The sequence below is a fragment of the Vulpes vulpes genome, chromosome 13 (genome assembly GCF_048418805.1).
Source record: "Vulpes vulpes isolate BD-2025 chromosome 13, VulVul3, whole genome shotgun sequence".
NCBI classification, from domain to species: Eukaryota; Metazoa; Chordata; class Mammalia; order Carnivora; family Canidae; genus Vulpes; species Vulpes vulpes.
Window position 1 is genome coordinate 127,196,866 of NC_132792.1, and position 24,740 is coordinate 127,221,605.

At 39.3% G+C, this 24,740-nt stretch overlaps 1 long non-coding RNA gene and 1 other non-coding gene across 2 annotated transcripts; one reads left to right on the forward strand and one right to left on the reverse strand.

Moving 5' to 3' along the window:
* Positions 1-602: 602 nt before the first annotated feature.
* LOC140595080 (uncharacterized) lies at positions 603-8,535 on the forward strand. The gene is made up of 3 exons (XR_011996468.1): positions 603-1,066; positions 6,348-6,490; positions 8,389-8,535. It is a non-coding gene; the product is annotated as an uncharacterized lncRNA (long non-coding RNA).
* An 8,637-nt stretch (positions 8,536-17,172) lies between these two features.
* LOC112923593 (U2 spliceosomal RNA) lies at positions 17,173-17,366 on the reverse strand. The gene has a single exon (XR_003235724.2). It is a non-coding gene; the product is annotated as a U2 spliceosomal RNA (small nuclear RNA).
* Between the last annotated feature and the right edge of the window lie 7,374 nt (positions 17,367-24,740).

Here is a 24,740-nt window from a genome sequence, read left to right on the forward strand (position 1 = left end):
AGTTTCGCTCCCGCGGGGGCTGCTGGGAGTTGTAGTTCCCCGCCGATCGCGGCCTCAGGTCGGGGCTGCGGCGGCTTTAGGAGCGCCCTCGCGTGTTTGCGTGGGGTTTTTAACACCTGAAAGATCGCTGCTGCAAGTTCGTCCCTTAGTCACTGCGAGGGGCAGTTGACCCCAAGGCTCTTCCTCGCGGCGGGCTCCAGGGAAATAGAAGAGGCGTCGAGTTTTATACCCTTAGGACCCGTCCTGTAGCCCTAGGGCGGGGAGAGAGGAGCGGGTTGGTAATTGCACTGGGAAGGGACACCCGCTCCGGGACCGCATTCACCCCCAGGGCCGTGGGGGCCTCATACTTGGCTTATAAACGCTTGAGCAAGACTAACGCAGTTTCTCACAGCTCAAGGCACATCCCCTTTAAAGTGCCGCCTGAGCAACCGCAGGGCTGCGACAATTTCCGGTGTGTTCCAGCCACCGTCCGATGGCAGGGGGTCCGATGGCAGGGGTCTGATGGCAGGGGTCTGATGGCAGGGGTCCGATGGCAGGGGGTCCGGTGGCAGGGGTCCGATGCAGGAGGTCCGATGGCAGGGGTCTGATGGCAGGAGGTCCGATGGCAGGAGGTCCGATGGCAGGGGTCCGATGGCAGGGGTCCGATGGCAGGGGATCCGATGGCAGGAGGTCCGATGGCAGGGGATCCGATGGCAGGGCGTCCGATGGCAGGAGGTCCGATGGCAGGAGGTCCGATGGCAGGGGTCCGATGGCAGGGGTCCGACGGCAGGGCGTCCGACGGCAGGAGGTCCGATGGCAGGGGTTCAATGGCAGGAGGTCCGATGGCAGGGTGACTGATGGCAGGGGGTCCGATGGCAGGGGTCAGATGGCAGGGGTCCGATAGTGGGGGCGTCTGATGGCAGGATGTCCTATGGCTGGGCACCCAATGGCAGAAAGTTCGATGCCTAGGCGTCCAATGGCAGGGCATCTGATGGCAGGACACCTGAAGGCAGGGTGTCCATGTGTCTCCCAGTGTCTATGGGAGGCCAGGAGCCTGACTTCCACCAGCGCCAGTTCAGTCTCCCAGGTACACTAACTCTCCGTTCTCAATTTTTGTCACGTGCACCCCCCTGACTCTGCTGAGCCCTCATTCGTCCCTCTTGCTCCTTCATACTCCCTTTAAAACAAGCATCCCGGGGGATCCCTGGGTGGCGCAGTGGTTTGGCGCTTGCCTTTGGCCCAGGGCGCGATCCTGGAGACCCGGGATCGAGACCCACATCGGGCTCCCGGTGCATGGAGCCTGCTTCTCCCTCTGCCTGTGTCTCTGCCTCTCTCTCTCTCTGTGACTATCATAAAAATTAAAAAAAAAAAATTTTAAAACAAGCATCCCCGGGGGATCCCTGGGTGGCTCAGCGGTTTAGCGCCTGCCTTTGGCCCAGAGCGTGATCCTGGAGTCCCGGAATCGAGTCCCGCGTCGGGCTCCCTGCATGGAGCCTGCTTCTCCCTCTGCCTGTGTCTCTGCCTCTCTCTCTCTCTCTCTCTCTCTCATAAATAAAGTCTTAAAAAAAAAAAAATACCCTTGCCTCACCTCCCAGGGCAAATCAAAGAGCTGGACTGTTGTTCCCCGCTGCGATAGCGAATTACTGTTGAAAACTGTCGTTACCGCTCTACCTAGTGTCCAGCTTCGTTTATCTTTGACCTAAACGGGGTGGGGTGGGCTTTGTAATCAAATAATCATGAAAATGAGCCTTATGGTGCAGAAACCTTAAAGACATATTGGACTCTGCTGGTCACTGGGGTGAGGCTTCCTGTCTTCATGATGCTCTAGACCTTGTATCTGTCCTCTTCCCTTAGAAATGCTGGGGTAAAAAAAATTGTAAAGAACTCTAGTTAGACCAGACCACAGAGTGCGTTCCGGCCCAGGGATGAGCGGGAATGATAATAACTAGTCAACTTAAGGGGAAGGCTAGGGACAGTTCCTAACCACAATAGGGCAAAGAGGAACTTAAGTGTGAATGGAGTGTGTTTGTAGAAAAGTGTCCTTACAGTCATTGGACTGCCCAGCTGCGGTAATGGCTTCAGTATATCAGATCCAACCAAAAATATGCCACAAAAATAGGTCTTAGGAAGGAAGCCAAACATCAGAAAGATGCCCAGCTACATTGAATCCATCCTGAAGTGAACATAGAGGTTGCCTCTACTTTTACTGCTAATTTGATTCCCAAGTGTCAGACTGGTTTCTTGGCTACATATGAAGCCTGAAACTTTTAGAAAACACCAGTGATGTTTCACTGAATAGAAGCTTTTTAGTTTTTGAGAGGATAAAACCATTAGAGTCAGTTCATGCAGTAACATGCTTTAGGTGTGCCTGTCATACTAGGTGGTATGGGCAAGACGAAGAAATGGCCCCTGACCTCAAGCAGCTTGGATCTAGTTATGCAGACAAAACATGTATTCATTAAAAAGTTGAGCAAATCATGACGGTGTATTATTAAGTTCTGCCATAAGTGGTACGGCCCATACAGTGTTCTTAGCATGCTGCCAGCTTTCTGAAGTTTTCCCTGACATGTACCCAAACACCCTGTGATGACTCCTTTGCCCTAGCACTTCTCATGCTCTCTATTTTAATTGACTTTGCCCCAAGATGTAGCAAATAATAATACAGACTCAGTTAAGTTTGAATTTCAGACAAGCAAAAGATACATTTTTAGTACGTCTACTACAGTATTTGGGACATACACTAAAAAATCCATGTTTTTCTGAAATTCAAATTTAACTTGGTATTTTGATTTTTATCTGGAACCCTTACCTTGGGGGCAGGGATCATGTCTACTAATTTTCACATCCCTGGTGTTTAGCACTGGCGTTGATAAAAACAGTCGGAATATGTAGACTAATAGATGAATGTCCTAGGTACAGCATTATACTTTCTAGATTTTCTGGGCAGCTCTGATTTTTAATTTGTTGAAAGGTCATGCACTTTGATTTTTAATTTGGAAAATACTACCTCTGTTACTAGGGAGCAGTGTTTTTTTTTTTTTTTTTTTTTCTTTTTTAAAGATTTTATTTACTCATTTGACAGACCAAGAGAAAGAGAGCACAAGCAAGGGGAGTGGCAGGTAGAGGGAGAGGGAGAAGCAGACTTTCCACTGAGCAGGGAGCCTTATGCGGAACTTGATCCCAGGACCCTGGGATCATGACCTGAGCTGAAGGCAGATGCTTAACTGACTGAGACACCCAGACACCTCTGGAGCAGTGTTCTCTAAAATGTGGAACAAGAGTGATCATTTGTGGCCCCTCTGGGATGCCCCTCTACCTTTGTCTAGTTTCAGGCGGCGGTGCTCCAGCCACAGCTGACTAGCACATCCCCCTACTCCACATACTTCTACAAAAACCAGCACTTTCCAAGACACAATGTAAAAATGGGTTCTTTTCCTTGGCAGCACGGGAGGCTTTTGCTCAGCATCAAATTTCCCTCCAAGGCATGGAGACACAGAACTGAGAATGACCTAAAGTACTGGAAAAGTCAGTACAAAATCCTTTGTCATCAAGTTGTGGGGACTGTGTTGTCGCTTCGTTTCTCTGTTGAACACAACATGAATGTGTGAAAAGCAGGATGCTTACAGTGTAAGGGTAAAGATGATGAGCAATAGTGTGATTGTTATATAGACCTAGAACTGATGCGGGAAACAAAGGCAAAGGAAATGTAGCTTAAATTAAAATCTCCTTACAGCTTGCAGCCCACTTGATAGATCCCTGAAATGTGCAGAGCGTGGAAGCCACTAAGGCAGCCTTCATGTTGAGAAAGAACCTTATCTTGGCAGCAACTGCCCCCCCCCCCCCCCCAAGGTCCTGAAAGCCTTGCTTCCAGATTCCTTGGAGACTTGCACTAGCCCTAACTCCCACCATTAAAAAGTATACAGTGAGTCACTTCTCACAATCCCAGTAAAGCTCTTTCTGCCCACAGGTTCCTGTCCCGTGAGCAGCGAAGGGATGAAGGGATAAGCAGAAGAGATAGAGGCCCCTGACTCCCCTCACTAGGCTCCAAAAGTCTTCCTGGCAGGTAGAGACTCTGAGACAAAGCAGAACAAGAGATAAGGGGACAAACCAACACAGCACAAGAATCTCAAGGCCACAAGCTTCCAAGTCAGTTCTCAATAAGACTGCCACTAGACGCCCTCTGTAGCAACCCATTTAGGACCCTTCTCACTCTAGAGAGCTTTTTCTTTCCTTTCTGTTCTCATCTTCACTTAGTAAACTTTCACTTAACTTCACCTTTTTGCGTCCTTGAGATGCATTCTTTGACCCTATGGAACAAGAACCCTGCAATCCTGCGACAAAACAGCACTCTTCTTTTCTCATGGGTCATTAAAAGCTCTAGTTTTCTGAGTAACTTATTTTTAGGTGTTTGTTTTTGAAGCTTAATTCGGCTGATTTTTACTTACATTTAGTTTTTTAAAATTATTTTAATTGAATGACTTGTTTTCATTGTATTTTTAGTTATTTCTGTTAGAGCAAGTGATACTTATGAAATTTGCTTTTTAAAAAATGAAAGTTAAAAATGAGTCAATGTAAAGAAAACCTATTTGGTAAATGATAGGACAAATATGAATAAGTGGAGTTTCCCAAACAGTCATTTCTCCCATCTTTAAAATACTCCTTTGGCTTTTGTCCCATTTCTCAGCTTCCCTTATGGTAAAATGTCTTGACAGAATTGTCTGGGGGGATAGAAAAGAATTGTTTTTCTCAAATTCTTCCATTCACTATTGTGTATTTTTTAAGTGAGGAATAACTTATGAGAAAGATGCACAAATGCTAAGCCGATTATCCCCAAAATGAAGGTAGCATGTTACCCCTCACTCCACCCCCCAAAAGACCTCATTCCCCCTTTCCAGTAACAAACATCTCTGTCTTCCTCAAAGGTTACTACAATCTGTCTTCTAACTGCCTGTCTTAGTTTTGCCTTATTTGTAAAGTTTATGTAACTAGAGGCACACAACACAGTTTTTATTCTTTAGCATTTGGCCTCTTTTACCTTACATTGTAAGACATCTATATTTTTGAGGGAACCTATAGTTTTTTTTTTCTCTGTCATTTTTAAGTATGATTCAGTTATGGAAATACAATTCATTCATTCTGTTATTGGTAGATATCTGAAGATATCTGAGTTGTTTCCAGGTTTGGGCTATTATTACTGCTTCTGTGAATATTCTTGTGACTTCATGTGCATGTGACTTTCAGTTCCTATTACTCTTATCTATTTTAGCCACACTAGTGTCCTTACCATTCCTTGAACAGTTACTACCATTGCTCTTGTTTATCTATCCATTTTTCATCTGAGTATAGTTGACACAACGTAGTGATTCAGTTGCTTACTCTGTTTCAGCTACAGTAGCGTCCTTGCTATTTCTTGAATATTCCAGGTACATGCCGACCTCCAGGCCTTTGTATGTGCTGTTTTTTCTTCCTAGAATGCTCTTCCACTAGATATTCACATGGCTCACTCCATCACTTGTCTCAGGCCTTTGCTGTTAGGGCACCTCTCAGCAAGGTATTCTCTAACCACTCTACCGACATTAAAATTAAATTTTTATCCCCACCCAGGGATACTCAATTTTTTCTCATTGGTTTATTTTCTCCACATTACTTGTTATAATTTGACATACAGAAGCATTTTAGTTATCTATTTGATTATCTCTTACCCTACTACAATGAAATCTCTACAGGGGCAGAGATTTTTTTTTTTTTAATTTTCTAGAACACAGCTTGACACATAGTAGACTCCCAATTAATAATGATTGAATAAATGAGTGAGTAAATATAATTAGCTACTAGCCTGCGTGTAAAATGGTCACTGACATTTTTTGAGCTTTGGATAATATATCTATTTACAAAGCTCTTTTATAGTCAAATTGAACAATCAAAATGTTATCAACACAAGTATTATTTGAACTATCTAGGACATAGGATGCAGAAGGAATAATGTTGGTTTTCATTCCATACTATGGAGAAATATTTTAAACGGCCTCCCTTTTTTCCTTTGCAAAAATCTCCAAAAAACTATGTAGTGCATTTACAGAAAATGACAATTCTAAAATTAATATCTCTGGCTCCAACATAGCATTTTAGAGAAGCTAGCATAGATATTTGGCAAAGCTCTCTTTTGAAATTGGAATTGAAATTTGGAATAAGCATGATCTACCTCCTATCAATTCATATAAAGAATAGTCTTACTATGAGAGTCCAAATTACAACATTTAGGAAGCACCTCTTGTATTTCGAGTTTGTTGTATGTTTCACCTGCTTATCTTGTTTAAATACTCATCACAATATTATGAGGTTGGTAAATTTATGATCCTATGTTACAGATAAGACAGCTGAACTACCAAGGGATCTGAATCTCCTCATCACCATGGCTTAAATCTGGAACTTATGCTTTGACCCACGACCTTTAGATGGCCACTATAGATGTTTATCCACATGGACACAGACTTCACATTAATGTTCAAAGGTATCCATTTACTGATTTCCCTTCAGAATTATTTTAATTTCTTCTTTTTCTTTAGTTGATTTGGGAAGAATAAAGGAAAGGAACAACTTTTATTTAGAATCTACTGTGGGGGATCCCTGGGTGGCGCAGCGGTTTAGCACCTGCCTTTGGCCCAGGGCGTGATCCTGGAGACCCGGGATCGAATCCCACGTCGGGCTCCCGGTGCATGGAGCCTGCTTCTCCCTCTGCCTGTGTCTCTGCCTCTCTCTCTCTCTCTCTCTCTCTCTCTCTCTGACTATCATAAGTAAATAAAAATAAAAAAAAAATAAAAAAAAAAAGAAACACAAAGGTGAGAGAATGTGAACCCCTTTTCTGGTGAGCTTGGGATCAGTCATGCCTATGGCATAAAATATATATGGCTTTGACTTTAGAGGGAAGGTGTGACTTGCAATAGAATAGGATACCAGAATAATAGTTGAAGGTGGTAAGCTGATGGAGGACACTCTTTCACCAGATAGCTAGAAGGGACACTACCATTGAAAAACTCAGTGAAATACAACCTGGAACAAGAAGCGGACGTCAATACATCAATAGACTGAGAAAAACAACCAGTAAGAGCCTGCTTAGTGAGGAGAAATACAAGATGGAGAGGCTGAGCTTGAACAAAGGAGTCACATTGATTATGACTCGACATATGATTATGAGGCAACTGAGTAGTCCTTGTGTTGAGAGAGCCAGATTGTGCATGGAGCAGCTGCTCTCAGAATGAAAGAATAATGAATTCGTGTCCACTTATTAGTCTTTCAGCCTCCAGTGCACTTATTCAGCCAGCAGTTCTATTTTCAGAAGCAGAAGATAAACACGTACTTTAATCTCACCATTTAAAATCTAATAAATATTTTTACCAAACATCTGTGGCCAATTTTTCCATTGTTCTTTTGTACATCTATAAGCATATTTTATCTCTATAGCTGTCGTCTGTAATCCCTTATGTACTGCCTCACTTGGTTAAGAGCTTAAGCTCTAGACATACCTTACCTGGATTCAAATCTGGACTATACCACCCATTAGGTATTAATTAGCTGACTTGGGGAAAATTTACCTACTCTCCTCATTTTTTTTTTTAATTTATTTATTTATGATAGTCACACACACAGAGAGAAGGAGAGAGAGAGGCAGAGACACAGGCAGAGGGAGAAGCAGGCTCCATGCACCGGGAGCCCGACGTGGGATTCGATCCCAGGTCTCCAGGATCGCGCCCTGGGCCAAAGGCAGGCGCCAAACCGCTGCGCCACTCAGGGATCCCTACTCTCCTCATTTTTAAGTATATCTGAAATTGAGATGGATAATGGATCTAATAGGATTGTGAAGATTAAGTAAGATGATGTATGTAAAGCAAATACAGTGTCTCAATATTGGTTAAGTGAAAAAAAAAGCCCACTATATATTAAAGATTTTATTTATTTATTTACAAGAGACAGAGAGAGAGAGAGAGAGAAAGAGGCAGAGACACAGGCAGAGGGAGAAGCAGTTTCCATGCAGGGAGCCTGATGTGGGACTTGATCCCGGGTCTCCAGGATCAGGCCCCTGGGCTGAAGGCAGCACTAAACCACTGAGCCACCCACCCAGGCTGCCCAAGCCCACAATATTTAATAGTGTGTAGTGATTTATAGTGTGCTGAGAGCTTTCACACGTTTTTTATTTTGTTTTCATCACTTAGTGAGACAGTTAAGGTTTGTCTTTTTCATAAAAAAGAAGGTTTTTAGCTCTGTTCAGGGGCTCATGTAATATCATATAACAAATGGTAGAGTCTGAATATTTTATCTAAAAAGACATTTTTGTCCTTAGATTAATGGCTTTTTACAGCTTTATGCTACTTCACTTTAAAATGAAATTGCTGTTTTTTTTTTTTTTTGTAGTTGATTTAGCCAACTTCTTTATGAAAACAGAAGAATCAAAATTAGAATCCAGGTGTCCTCCTGCATGACCTCATCCTGAACCTCTGGTTCCCTCAAGTACTACTCAAAGGAACTGAATTGGTTAAATAAAAATTGTATTTATGCGTAGTGTCACCATTTCTGGAAACTTGCCGGGACTTAAAATAATAGTTATGCAAGGGAGGGAAATTGAAATTCACTGAGCATAAGTCTTTTAGTTGCAAATGACAGAAACCTGACTTAAACTAGCTTTTGTAAAAAGGGAATTTATTCCATTATGGGTTGAATTGTATCCCTCAAAAAAGATATGTTTGAAAAAAAAAAAAGGTATGTTGAAGTCCCAACTCCCAGTACCTCAGAATGTGACCTTATTTGGAGATAGGATTATTATAGAGATAATTAAATTAAAATGAGGTCATTAGGGTGGGATCTGATCCAATGTGACTAATGTCCTTATGAAAGGGGAATGTGGATATAGAGATGTATATAGAAGGAAGACAACGTAAGAGACACCAGAGAAGCTGACCATCTACAAGCCAAGGGGAGAGACCTGGACACATCCCTCCCTCACAGCCCTCACCTGCCAACCTGCCAACACCTTGATTTTGGACTATCTTCTGAATTTCAAGATACTAAATTGCTATTATTTAAGCCACTTAATTTGTGGCACTTTGTTACAGCAGCCCTGGCACAGTAGTGCACCCTCTTATACCTGAAGAGTTCAGGAGTAGCTTAAGGATTTAGGCAAGGGTGGATTTAAGAGAACAAACAATATCATAAAGACTTGACATGAAGTATTTGCATCAGGCTGTACTTGGGGGCAATCTTGGCCACTCAAATGTAGATATCTAATCACTTGGCAACTTCCATGGAACAAGGGATCCTTTTCTCAACTGTTACAGCAAAAGGCCCAGGATAAGTAGTTATTGGCTCTAATCCACCTAGCTTTGGTTATGCCCAAGCCTGGAAAACAAGGTTGGGAGAAGAGTCAGGGATTCTTAGCACCACTGAAATCACATGACTTAAGTGTGAAGGTAAAGATGTGATATCTGAATGAGAAATTAATTGATGTTACCAAGAAAAGGAGGGCTTAAGTGCTCAGAAGGCCCGTGTCACCACACATCTGTCTGTGCCAAGCACTGTCATACCACTCTTGCTTAATTGTCCTATCCATTGCACTAATTAGAAAACTGAGGCTCAAGGAATCAAGGCTTGTTGGTAGAGCTGAATATTACCAGATGGTTACAGGATGTTTATGATGTATAAGACATGCTCCTAGGACTATAAATGCAAGGTCATGTATTGTCCTTGTGTGCAGTGGGGACAAGTAAGGAAATAGATCAAAACACTGAACAGCTTTTTGTAAAATAAAAGGGAGCCATAATAGGAATAGGAGCAATAGGAAATAGGAATATAGCAGGAAGTGGGAGGGGGATCCAGTATAGTAGGCGGGTCGGGAAAGGTCCTTCTCACACTTGTCAAAAAAGTCTTCTTACATTTGTGCCAGGTTAAACCATCAGAGCACTGGGAGGCAATGATATTATTAAACCTTGCAAAGCCTGGTACCTGGTGAGTATAAAGTATTTATGGAATGCGTAATGGGAAGGATGAAGTGGGCCTTATTTGAAGAAGCTAAATGTTATTAAGATCTGGTCTTTCTTTATAGGTTCTGAGTCTTCAGCTCTGTGTCCATTTCCAGGGTCACTTGTGACATTTAAGTCTTCCTTCCTGCTCATTTCCATCCATTTTGCAAACAGAGGACTCAAAGCTTTGAAGTTTGCATGGTCTTTTCCTCTGAGTTTTGAACAACTTTCTTTGGTTCTTCTTACCCACTGTATTATGAATCATCTCCCACAGAACAGTGTTGTCCAAACATTTGCTTTATTTAGCTTTCAAAAACACCTCAGCAGAGCATGATATAGTTCACCAATGCTCTGCTTGCTTAGTTTTCAGAAATAAAAAATGTGATGGTTTTATAAAATATGTAGGCCTTCATAAATCTTTGGGTCTCAGTCTAGGTGATATATAATTTTCATTTCTAGTCTACTGATTCTTGATGATCACATTTTCACAAAGACATGAGTAAGGGTACCTAACTTGTTCCCACACTGGTACCCTCCCAGCCTCCTTGCTCTTTCCTCTTTCCTCTTTCCGGGATCACTCTTTCCCACCTATGAGGTAGGTTGCTCACTGCCCTTATACCTTTATGATGTCCAGTGTCCTTCTCAGTAGGACCATGTCCACCACCACAGCTGATAATTTCAGTGACCTTTCCAGAATGAAAACTTGAACTCATTGACTCTCAGAGTTATTTAGGAGTTGGTTGGTTTCCTTTTTTATGCACATTACCTACAGCTGGTCTCCAGGCTGAGGCATTTCTGCTCACTGGGGACTAGATCATCAACTACTGAGGCTTGGCTCAAGAAATGTGTCATAGTGAACCCATCCCATTCCACTGGGAGTCTGTCTCCATTAGGCATAGCCTGGGTTTTCTGCATCAAAATTCCTATGAGGCAGTGTAGAATCTATAAATATTTTTGGCAAAAGCACTTCTGAGTTTGCATAACCCAGATATAGTACCCTGATCTCCGTGCCATTGTATCTTTATATATCTTTATGTAGCTCTTCAAGTGATAGAAATACTTTTTCTAAAACTTTGAATTTTCAGGTCTATCTGTAACTGGTACTGGTGAAATGCTGCTAGCAGCTTTCTAGAAATTATCAGACCTCCCTAAAAATCCCTTTTCAGTGGAAACTGCAATGGTATATAAAGCTTTTGTTCGGAAAGGGCACTGACTTTATCTATCCAAACATCTCAGGTTGGGTGACCTTTTGATAGTGACCGTGAATGGACTGCAGACCATATGTTCCTTCTGTTTTACTCTGCCCATCATATCTCCTCTAAGTGATCTGGCTGTAGCAATGTGCGTCCTAGTGCAAGACAAGTCCTGCTCACTCTCTTTTTTCCCCCCACTGTATACTTTGTAAAGATCTGGCTCCTAAAGTATAACATCCACAGAAATGCTCCTGGCAATTACTTTGTCATTCTTGGGTAGCACTTCTGCTTAGACCAGATGTCTTATCCTTCTTCCTCAGATTACCTGTTCATGACAAGTCAAGCTGTCCTTGTGCATCTTAAATCAATATGTATGTTCTAATTATAATAGAAATACATACTTTTGCATTGTATATTTTGTAGTGACCTTAGGTAAAAACAAAGATGTGTGGAGAAGGAAACAAAAATCCTTAGGAAAACTGTAATATGACTATTTAAAGGTAACTAAATGTTAATATTTTATGTATTTTTGGCATTATATATATGTATGTGTATATATAATCTCAAGTTTTTCTCATAAGTTATTATCTCATGAGCATTTCACATATTGCATATTTCTTCATTATGAATGAATCCTAATGACTTAACTGTTTACTTATTGAATATATTTTTAAAAATTTATTTTTAATTTATACTTATTGAATATTTAGCTTGTTTTTATCTTTTCTTGTAGATAGTAGACATATTTATATCTTTAACCTCTTATCCCATGACTTCCTTGGAATGAATTCCATGGAGAGGAATTGGAGAACTTGATTATCTTGATCCTTAATGTCCTTGTCATTGGCAAATGATTAGCAATTTAAACCACCAGCTCTTTAGAAGTGCCTCTTCCAATGTTCCCCTGGTGATGTAGGATATTTTCATTAAAAGACATTTTGATCACGTGCTAGGTGAAAGATGTCACTATATTCTCTCTTTACATTTTATTTCTTTGGCTACTAAGAAGTTGAGCATCGAGTCTTGTATGTTTTCCGTATTTGCATTTATTTTGTGTATTCACTTCTGATGTCCTCTGCTTATTTTTTTTTTTCCTTTCTCTCTCTCTCTCTTTTTTTGCTGTTGGACCTCAGATGTAGAGTTGTGGAAGTGATATTCCTGTTTTCATGGACATTGCTCCTTTTCATATTGATTCTTGATTCCCAGCTTACTGTCTCTCCCTACACTCAACATAGGCAAACTTTCCAGGGTATTCATTCATGTGTGTTGTAAAATATATACATTATAGGCATGTATTTTAGATTGATATATATCAAATGGTATTGCGTATTACCTTTACTTCTGTTTCTTAGTTTCACTTAGCACAATTTTATCTTTTATTTTTATTTTTAAAAAAATTTTATTTATTTATTCATGAGAGACACACACACACACACACAGAGAGAGAGAGAGAGAGAGAGAGAGAGAGAGAGAGAGGCAGAGACATAGGCAGAGGGAGAAGCAGGCTCCATGCAGGGAACCCGATGTGGGACTCAATCCCAGGTTTCCAGGACCACGCCCTGATCCGAGGACAGGTGCTAAACTGCTGAGCCACCCAAGGATCCCCCTCACTTAGCACAATTTTAAAGATCACCTTTGCTGCTCTATGTTTATGCTTTGTGTTTACTTCTAACTGCTGCGAAGTGATACATGATGGGCGAATATGAGTACATTCAACTGGAATGGAATTGCTAGGACATACCTAACGTGACTAATCACCCATTGCTGTTTAGGTGGCTATTCAAGTCTAAATGCCCACCAGTAGTTCATGAAAATTCTTAAATCCCTACATTCTTTCCATACTTACTGGCTATTCTAACAGGTAAGAGTACTATGTTATTATTTTACTATATGTTTCTCTGATTGCTAATGAATCTGAGCATTTGGCTTGGGTTTTCTCTTGTGTATATTGCCTAATCTTATGCATTTTTTTAAAAAATGTTTTTTGGTTTATTTGTTTTTTTAAGAGATTTCCAAATATCTCGTATGTTTTGCTCTCCTTGACATCATGTTTGTTAGCAGTGTTCCCTGCAGTTAATTTTAATTTTGTTCATTATTTTATACATTTGTTTTAAATTTAGTGAGTAGTCAGATCTACTAATGGTGTTAGGTGATTTCATCCAATGCATTTATGATATTTGGCAAAATGCACAAAATGCATTGTGTTTTGTTCTGCGCTAGCAGCCTATTTTATTGCTTTCCCCAAATATGTTCTTCCCAATATGTCAGCCAGTTTCAAAAAGTATATTGTCACTTTTGATCCACTAGGGGCCAACACTTGCTTGAAAGAAACTGATGTCCTTTCCTAAAACTCATCCTTTCTCTCTGAAAGAGAGGAAAGTAGCTGAAATAAGCCTTTTGTAAAATTAAGTGATCTCCATTTAAATTAAGTGATTAGAAATTAAATTATATAAAAGAATCTAAATAAAATGAAAAGGCTACCAATTAGATAAAAAGAATTGCAAGTTTGTTTTATTTTTGGGAAAAAATAAAAGCAGAAAATACAAATACAGCTGTTAAACTTTTTAACAAATTAACTTAGGAGAACATTTTTGTTTTAAAATATAAAATAAAAATGGTCCAGCTTCTATACAAAATCTACATCAAACATTAGTAAATAAAAGGTAGGTAATGAGAAACAGTAATGACTTTTTCTACTTTTCTCCCCCTCTTTGCTCTGAAAGGCCAGGAGGTGGGGCTCTCCCACCCTCTATATTCTTTTTTTTTTTTTTTTTTTTTGGGTAACTTTTCAAGGATATTATAAATGCATGATTTTGTGTTCAATTATTTTCTAAGAAAACACTTTATTTTCCTTTAATTATTTACAAATAATACAATTTGACATTTAAAATTCTGCAGTGACCAGATTTTAATAATCGTTTGAAATAATGATGCTTTGTTGTATTTGTTTTTTTTTTTTTTAATTTATTTATGATAGTCACAGAGAGAGAGAGAGAGAGAGAGGTAGAGACATAGGCAGAGGGAGAAGCAGGCTCCATGCACCGGGAGCCCGACATGGGACTCGATCCCGGGTCTCCAGGATCGCGCCCTGGGCCAAAGGCAGGCGCCAAACCGCTGCACCACCCAGGGATCCCCTTTTTTTTTTTTTTTTAAAGATTTTTATTTATTCATGAGAGACACAGAAGAGAGAGACAGAGACACAGGCAGAGGGAGAAGCAGGCTCTATGCAAGGAGCTGGATGCGGGACTCGATCCCGGGACCCGGGGTCCACCCTCTATATTCTTTAGGCTCCTATACCAAGTGGAAATAACCGAGTGGAAAACTGTTCTCAAGCACCAAAAAAAAAAAAAAAAAAAAAAAAAAAAAAAAAAAATCAGTTGTTTTAATTCAAATGAGGCCATCTGGACAAAAGATCCAGGCTGACCCTAAAGCAACCATTGAGAAGCCCTTCCTCTTGGAGTCCCATTAAGGTTCTTAAAATCATATTTATGACATAGAAGTAGACAAATCCACAAGGGAGGAAGCAGAAAAAGAGAGAAGGAAGGACCAACTACCGAGGCTGCAATTCTCTTATCTATGAAAACACAAAAGGACAACTGAAAACAGTTCTTTACGTATAGATAGCTGCATCTGTTTAGTCCTTGAAAAAAAGATCAAGATCAAATGGTGGCCTAAATGCAAAATAATGAGGAAAGTAAGGCCCTATTATTACTTCAAAGATGCATAACACCAGCTTGGGACTTGGCTTCTGGGGTGCCCCTTCCTAGGTGGAGTAGCTATGTCATACCAAATATGACAGCACATGTTCCAAGAAGAGATTTGTACGTGAATTCTCTCTCTCTCTCTCTCTTTTTTTTTTTTTTTTGAGTGAGAGAGAACACGCACATGAGCAGGGGTTGGTCAGAGGGAAAGAGAGAGAATCTCAAGCAGGCTCCACTCTAAGCACAGAGCCTGACTCAGTTTGATCTCACAACCCTGAGATCATGATCTGAGTGGAAATCAAGAGTCAGTCACCTAACCCACAGAGCCACCCAGGAGCTCTGTGCATGAATTCAAGCAAATGCATGAAAGATTTATGTTTGTATGTAAGCCAAGATAAAGTTTTAAAAATCAGCTAAAACACATCTTAAATATGACAATTTACATTATAAAGAACTTTCAAATTAACATCTTTTCTGCTTACTTTCAATTTAGTACCTATAAAAACTGAGAATGTACAACAATAAGAACACATTTAAAAGTCCCCAAAAGGGATGCCTGGGTGGCTGAGCGGTTGAGCACCTGCCTTCAGCTCAGAACATGACCCTGGAGTCCCAGGATGGAGTCCTGCATCGGGCTCCCTGCATGGAGCCTGCTTCTCCCTCTGCCTATGTCTGTGCCTCTCTCTCTCTCTCTCTCTCTCTCTCTCTGTGTGTCTCTCATGAATAAATAAAATCTTTAAAAATAAATAAAGTACCAAGAAATACCACAAATTATTTCGTAAAGTTTATTTTTTAACTCTTAATGGACAAGGTTCATTTTTTATGTATGAGTAATATGCAGAAGGTGGAAAATGCAAATACTAGGAGTTTTCTCTAAAAAGCATGCTATCCTCCTATCTCCATTCCCAACCTCTGGTCTTCCAGTTTTGCTCTCCAGAGGTGGTGAAAAGTATTATTTTGTTGCCAGTTTCTTGCCATCTGATTCATACAAATATATATATGTAATATGGATTGTTCCATACCTTTATTTATTTACTTATTTTTAAAAATATTTAATTATTTGAGAGAGAGAAAGAGAGCACTTGCATACATGAGCAGGGGAAGGGGGCAGAGGCAGAGGGAGAAGCAGACTCCCCACTGAGTAGGGAGCCCAACGCAGGGGTGGATCCCAGGACCCTGAGATCATGACCTGAGCTAAAATCAAGAGTCAGATGCTTAACTGACTAAGTCACACAGGTGATTCCATAACTTGCTTTAAAACACCAGTCCACCACCACCAGAAACAATGATAACCACTTAAAATGATAGCTGATTTGAACAACGTGGATCAGAAATGCATGTGTACACTTATCTGTGAACTGTTTAAAGTAAATACAGCACAGTACTGTAAATGTGTTTTCTCTTCCTTATAATTTTCTTAATGGCATTTTCTTTGCTTTAGCTTACTTTGTTTTAAGAATACAGTACATAATACATATACTATACAAAATTTGTGTTAATTGGCTGTTTTTGTTATTGGCAAGGCTTCTGGTCAACAGCAGGGTATTAGGAGTTATGTTTTGGGGAAGTAAACAGTTATACATAGATTTTGAACTATGTGAAGAGTGGGCACCCCTAACCTCCGTGTTGTTCAAGCCTCAACTGTAGTTTGGTTTCATTTCAGGTCAGATCAGAATGAAGTATGTCTTATTCTTTTTAACAGTTACAAAGTATTCCATTGGTTGAACATGTTAGAGTTGATTTCTCCTCTCCAAGTGAAAGACATAGAGGTTAATTTCAATCACTGGCTATCAACACAATATTAAGTGATTTTCTGTGTACATACATTTCTTTTGTGGGAATGTAATTTAGGAATAGACACTTGGAAGAGTAATTGATGGATCAAAATTTATGGTCAGATCATGTAAAGATACTGCTGACATTGCCCTTCAGAGAAATGTGACACCACACTCTCACCAAGACTACTTTTTATCAATTTTTTTGTTCTTTTCCAATATGTTGGGTGAAAAAAAGAATCTTATTGTGATTTTAAGTTGCACTTCTGCTAATATGGGAAACCTTCAACATCTTCCTATTTTAAAACTATTTGTATTTTGCCCTATTTCTCCATTTTCCTACGTGATGGTAAGACATTTTTTTAAAGTGATCTGTAGATCCTTATGTACTGTGAAAATATTTTCCCTGAGTTTATTCACAGAAATTAAAAATTTTATGTATAAAAACTATTGATTTTTTTACATGGTGTTTGGGTGTTACATTGGGCTTTATTTATTTTATTTTTTATTCCTTAGGGGGTGCACTGTTCCTGGAGGTACTGCAATACCAGGTTGATACAAGAAGTGGATGGAGCAAGCTCCTATTCCATCTCTTTGATCCAAAAGTCCACTCAATATACTATCCTCAGATAGAGATGTGTCAGATATTACACTGATAAGATGGTAGCTACATTTCTCTTGATCTTACCCAAATGGTGGAGAAGCCATGTCATGCCAGGCTTTAAAAAAAAACCCCAAGTCAGAGGCTGCTTTTTAAAATTCTTCCATATTTTCTTCCAATATTTTCATTATCTCATTTTTTCTTTTGTATACTTCATCCAGCTAAAACTTGTGCTGATGTAAGAAACGAGGTTGATAGAATATTTTTTTCACTAGCTGGCTCCCCAAAAGTCTCTGACTGACTTGACAATTCATCTTTACCATTGATTTGAAGTGTTCAAAAAGTCTCAAAACTGCCTTCATAAGTATTTGTATGTTTCTTGACTCTTCTGTTGATTTATCCTTATATCTCTTTGTGTGCATGTGGCAGACTATTTTGATTATATTGCATTTTAGTACATTTCAAAATCAAGATAACAGTGCCCATGGCCACCACTTCTGTTCAACTTAGTCCTGGAAGTCCAAGCCAGAGAAATTGGGTAAGAAAAAGGAAAAAGCATCCAAATAGGAAACAAGTAAAATTGTCTCTATTTTCAGAAGACATGATCTTACATATAGAAAATATTAGACTCCAGACACACACAAAACTTTTAGAACTAATAAGCAAATTCAACAAAGTTACAGAACACAAAATCAACATAATAAAGGTAGTTGCATTTATACACACTAACAGTAAACTATCGAAAAAGAAAATCAAGAATACAATCTCATTTACAATAGCAAAAAAGAGAATAAAAGACTAGGAATAAACAAGGAGGTGAAAGACATATGCATTAGAAGTATAAAACACTGGTGAAAAAACCAAAGGAATAAACAAGAAGCAGAACCAAACCTAGAAATTCAGCTGATGGTTGCCAGACGAGGGGGACGGTGGTGGGCTGGGTGAATGTGTGAAGGTGAGTGGGAGATACAGGTTTCCAGATATGGAAGGAATAAGTCATGGGAATAAAAGGTACAGCATAAGTGCCTTTTAGTCAATGATATTGTAAAAGCGATGTATTGAGACAGATGGTAGCTACATTTGTGGTAAACACAGCATAATGTATAAGCTTGTTGAATCCCTAAGTCTTACACCTGAAACTAACATAACATAGTGTGTCAACTATGCTAAAAAAAAAAAAAAGAATAAAACACCATGAAAGAAATTAAAGCAGACAAATAAATAGAAAGAATTCCCATGTTCATGTATTGGAAAAATTAATAGTGCTAAATAACAGGTACAAATTACTCCAAGAAATCTACAGATTCAATGCAATCTATCAAAAGTACCCCAATAGTACTTTTCACAAATGTAGATTAAAAGCAAAAACAACCCTAAAGTTCATATGGAACCACAAGGCACTGAATAACCAAAATTATGTTGCGAAAAAAGAAAGCTTGAAGCTTTACATTTCTGATTTGAAAAATATAGCACAAGTCTATAGTAATAAAAACAGTGTGGTACTGACATAAAGACAGACATACAGATCAATGGAACTAAATAGCAAGTTTAGAAATAAATCCACGTATATAGTCAATTGATCTTCTACAAGAGTGTAAGAACACACAACAGTGAAAAGATAGTCTCTCAACAAATGGTGTTGGTAAGAATGGATTTCTATAAGCAAAAGAATCAAATTGGACCATACACAAAATCAACTCAAAATGGATTAAAGACTTAAATATAAAATCTGAAACTGGGATCCCTGGGTGGCTCAGCGGTTTAGCCCCTGCCTTCAGCCCAGGGCGTGATCCTGGGGTCCCGGGATCGAGTCCCACATCAGGCTCCCTGCATGGAGCCTGCTTCTCCCTCTGCCTATGTCTCTGCCTCTCTCTCTCTCTCTCTCTCTCCCTCTCTCTCTCTCTCAATGTGTGTCTCTCATGAATAAATAAATGAAATCTTTAAAAAAAAAAACCCTGAAACTGTAGAACTCCTCAAAGAAAATGTGAGAGGAGGACTTATTGACAATAATTTCTTGGATGACACCAAAAGCACAAGCAACAAAACCAAAATAAACAAGTGGGACTGCAAACTAAAAAAGCTTCTTCACAACAAAGGAAACAATCAACAAATGAGAAAGATCCTACAGGATGAGAGAAAATATGTGTGAACCATCTACCTGATAAAGGGTTAATAACCTAAATATATAAGAATCTCCTATAACTCAATAGCAAAAAACAAATAATCTGATTTTTTTTTTTTTTTTTTTTTTTGTGGGAAAGGAGCCAATTTATGAAATTAAAGTCCATGGAGGGAGTGAAGAACACAGGCCGGACTCCTCTACCCCGGCTAGGCCCAGCACAGCTGGAGCTCAGCACACCGTGCATCCCCTGTTTTTTCTCCCCTCCCAGGAGGGGGCTTAAATAAGCCAGGCCCCAGCCTGGCCAAGGTCTTGGAGCCTACGGAGGACAGAAGTCAGAGAAGTAGGGGTGCTGCAGGGCCTCTTCTGCCGAGATGCGCTCGACGGGGTTACACTTCAGGAGGTTCTGCAGCAGGTCCTGTCCCGTGGCATTGAGCTTGGGTACGACATTCACAGGGATGTGAATATGGGCAAAGGACTCAAGGAAGCATTTCTCTGTAAGGACATACAAATGGCCAGCAGGTATATGAAACGGTGCTCAAGATCACTAATCTTCAGAGAAATGAGGTTCAAAACCACCATGAGACCATATCACCTCACATGTTAGGATGGCTATTATATTAAAAAAAAAAAAGACAAATGTTGGCAAGGTTGTGGGAAAACTGGAACCTTATACACTGCTATGTAGAATAGTGTAGCCACTACTGAAAACAGTATGGAGTTTCCTCAGAAAATTAAAAATAGAATTTCCATATGATCCAGCAATCCCACTTCTGGGTATATATTCAAAAGGCTTGAAATCGAGATCTTGAAGAGATATCTGTACCTTTCTATTACAGCACTGTTCACAATAGCCAAGATATGGAAACAACCCAAATTTCCATCAACAGATGAGTAGATAAAGAAGATGTGTGTGTGTGTGTGTGTGTGTGTGTATTCATATGAATATATAATAGAATATTATCTAGCCTTGAGCACTGGGTTTTATTCTATATGTTGGCAAATTGAACACCAATAAAAAATAAATTTATAAAAAAAAGTTGCTATTTGTGACAACATGGATGAACATAGTGGACATTATACTAAGTGAAGTAAGCCAGTCACAGAAAGACAAATAGTGCATTATTATTATATATGAGGTACTCAGATTAGTTAAATTCATAAAGACAAAGTAAAATTGTGGAAAACAAAGCAATTATGGGTACCAGGGTTTAAGAGAGAGAGGGTTGGGAGGAGGCAGAGAGGGAAATTGAGAGTTTTTCAATGGGTAGGAAGTTTCTGTTACACAAGCTGGGTAAGTTCTAGAGGTATGCTGTGCAGCATGATACCTACGGTTAACAGTATGGTATTGTGCACCTAAATACATTAAGAAGGTAGATCTCATGTTTAAGTATTCTTAGCAATATCCTACCTTCCCCCCACAAACCCCCAATAACTCACACACACACAAAAAAAAACAAAGATTTTTGGAGAGGATGAATATGTTTAGTATTTGGTTGGATGATATTATCACAGGTATGTGCATATATCCAAATACATCAAGATGTTTATATTAAATGTGTGCAATTTTAATATGTCAATTATACCTCAATAAAGCTGAAAAAAAAAAAACATCTGGAAGGGCTAGTTCTTTCTTTTTTAGATCTTTTCCTGAAACATATAAAGATATGTTTTCCCTATGAATACTAGAAGTTTACTTTTAAAAAGTTTGTTATTTTTATTCATCATTTCAAGTTTATATAATAGTTTGGGGAGGATTTTCATCATTATAATGCTTAAGTTTCTGAGCCAATAACAAATACTATCCTATTTAACTATTTTATATCCCTCAGTTTAAATTATTTATTTATTTATTTATTTATTTATTTATTTTTTAAAGATTTTATTTATTTATTCATTAGAGACAGAGAGATAGAGAAGCAGAGATACAGGCAGAGGGAGAAACAGACTCCATGCAGGGAGCCCGACATGGGACTCGATCCCGGGTCTCCAGGATCACGCCCTGGGCTGAAGGTGGCGCTAAACCGCTGAGCCACCGGGGCTGCCCCAGTTTAAATTAAAAAAAAAAAAAATTTTTTTTAAAGATTTATTTATTTATGATAGAGAGAGAGAGAGAGAGAGAGAGAGAGAGAGGCAGAGACACAGGCAGAGGGAGAAGCAGGCTCCATGCAAGGAGCCTGACGTGGGACTCGATTCTGGGACTCCAGGATCGTGCCCTGGGCCAAAGGCAGGTGCCAAACCGCTGAGCCATCCAGGGATACCCCCCAGTTTAAATTTTTTAATTGACATTTCTAAACTAAGATTAAAATTGTTTAATATAGATCTTGCACTTTTTAAAGTTAATATCTTATTTTTTTAATAATAAATTTATTTTTTACTGGAGATCTTGCATGTTTATTGTTAAATGTATTTCTAAGAAGTTAGTATTTTGATTGTTGTATAGATATTTTCTTCTGGTACATCTATTAGTTAATTGTTGTTTGTGTACTGGACACCTACTGATTTTTTTTTGTATTAATTTTGTATCTAGACAATTTACTGAATTTTCTTCTTGTTTACAATGGCTCCTAAGTTAATCCTCTCAGGTTTTCCAGGTATATATACACAATGTATGAGAACAACACATTTACATTTTTTCTGTCTTCATTTTTAGAAAGCAAAGTAAGAATCTACTAAAAAATAAAGCTATTTAACTTTTTGATGTACATGGAACCATTATGGATAGAATAAACATCTGGGATACAGAGTAAAAATTGTATATTTTAAAATAATTGGGGGGGGGGGTAGAGAGAGAGATAGGGTGTGAGAGAGCAAGGGAATTTACCAGGAAAAAAAAAAGAGTGAGCTCTTGGCAGTCATAAGAGAATTAGAAAGCATAGCTAATAGCAAAATATGTATAATAAAAGTAATGGACATTAGTATCTGTCAAATCTGTTATATTATAGCACCTACACTGAACCTTAGATTAAATCCTTAACATTGTGAGTAACATGGTCAAGTCATGTGGCATGTCCTTCAGCCTGCTACAGCAGCAGCTAAGGAAATGTCAGGACGTCTGTCCCCTTTTCTGGCAACAAAGCTGCAACGAATAGACAGTGATCACCCTGATCTGCTTCTTCTTTTTTCCTCAGCCAGAGAGGAAAGAATTCTCACTGACTTTTAATAAAAGGAAGGGGGAGAGAAAGGGTATGAGAGAACCACTGGATTCAGACTCAGTAATGGACTGTTAACTAATGATGACAACCCTTTTGCTGTTATCAGGACAGGAAACACTGAGCATCTCACCCCTCGTGAGACGAGTCACCTTACAGACAGGGCAGTTCCCTTGAGTCTTTTAGAGGCTCTTCCTGGCTTGTCTTGCTTGAAGTTGGCATCACTGTATTGGCTGGCAGCCTGCTTCCTCCCTGCCAAAAAAATTATTTTGCATTCAATTCATAGTTTGCCTCCTAATTTATTTTTACATTTTAAGGAAATTGGATACTCTATTTGCATGCTAAATAAATTTTATGTGCATTTAAGTGTTGTCAGGCAGTCCAGTAAATCTACAGACCTCTTTTTATACAGGCATAGAGGTAACCAACTTGAATGAGAAATAGAAGACATGCTGGTTGTGGAATTTCCCCTACATGAATGAGATTATGTGTTTAAATACCCAAATGGACTTATCTGTTCAGACTTGCCTTTTTCACTTTAACAGTCCAGTTTGACTTTTGATGTCAGTATGTATAATATAACTCACTCTTTTTTTTTTTTTTAAAGATTTTGTTTATTTATTTGCCAGAGAAAGAGAGAGAACACAAGCAGGGAGAGGGACAAAGGAAGAGGGAGAAACAGCCCCCCTGTTAAGCAGGGAGCCCAACATAGGGCTTGATCCCAGGACCCTGAGATCATGAGCCTAAGGCAGATGCTTCGCCAATTGAGCCACCCAGGTGCCTCTAAATGTGACTCACTCTTTTAATGACTTATAATTATGCACTGTGTGAATGTATTATAAATGAATTGACCAATCCTTTATCAATGGAAATTTGGGTTCTGGAAAAAATTCATTATTATATGTACCAACCTTTAACTCATGGTAGCCATAGTAGTTGACTTGGTGAGTTCCAGTACCCAGGCTTAGTATCTGCAGTACTGAACAGAAATGACAATAGCAGTCATATTTACATTTTAATAATCCGAAATACTGGCACTAATGTTGGTCTTACTGGCAGTATTTTATAAAAAAGATTGTATGGTGCCATCATCTTCTACACTTTGTCATGAGACACTGACGAACATGGGAGAGAGCCAAGGACTGTTGTTCCTGTGTCCTTCCAGCCTAAATATTCTAGAAAGGGTAAGCTGGGAAGAAGTTAGAATAAATTATCCAATGGGAGAGCCATCTGTTTCTCAGAAAATGGGTTCGGTGCCCACGGGAAAAGAAGGGAAGATCGCTAATCTGCAGCTTTCTCAGCTTTTCTCCTCTTCACCCCAGGCCACTCCATTTTGTGTGGGTCCCCTTCCTAAGTTCCTATGCCCACCCTCACCCCCATTCAAAGTCCATCAAGGGCTTCTGGAAACTGTGCCCAAACTAGATCTGGGAAATAAAAAGCTATGAGAACAAAAAAATACTCAGCTTCACTAGTAATTTAGAAATTAGAATTAATACAACCTAAGAACACTGTAGAACAGGCCTTAGAAGGGAAGCAATGTAGTGAGAAAGCAGAAAGCAAGTGTCTGATTGATTGATTGATTCATTTAAAGGATTTTGTTTACTAGAGAGAGAGCGTGAGGTGAGGGGGGTGGAGGGAGAAGGAGATGCAGACTTCTGGCTGATCCATCCCAGGACCCCAAGATGATGACCTGAGGGGAAGGCAGATGCTTAACCAGCTGAGTCACCCAGGCACATCCAAGTCATTTCTATTTAATATAAAATGTAAATGCACTATAGAACTCTCTGGATATACCCCATACATAATACACATAATTTAGAGTTTTATTTTTTTGAAATACTGAAATAATGGTGCTACACTAGGAAAAATACCAGAAAATACTTGGATTTTCAAAAAAATAGCACAATATCCCGGCATACCAGAATGCAGTTGACCACTGAACAATATGGAGTTTGGAATGCCAACCTCTGAGCAGTGGAAAATTCATGTATAACTTTTGACTCTCCTAAAACTTAAATACTAATAGCCTACTATTGACCAGAAGCCTTACTGATATCATGAACAGTTAATTAACACTCATTTTCTATGTTATATGTGTTATATATTGTATTCTTACAATAATGTAAGCTAGAGAGAAGAAAATGTTATTAAAATCATAAGGAAGAGAACATACATTTACAGAACTGTACTATGTTTAGCAAAAGCAAATT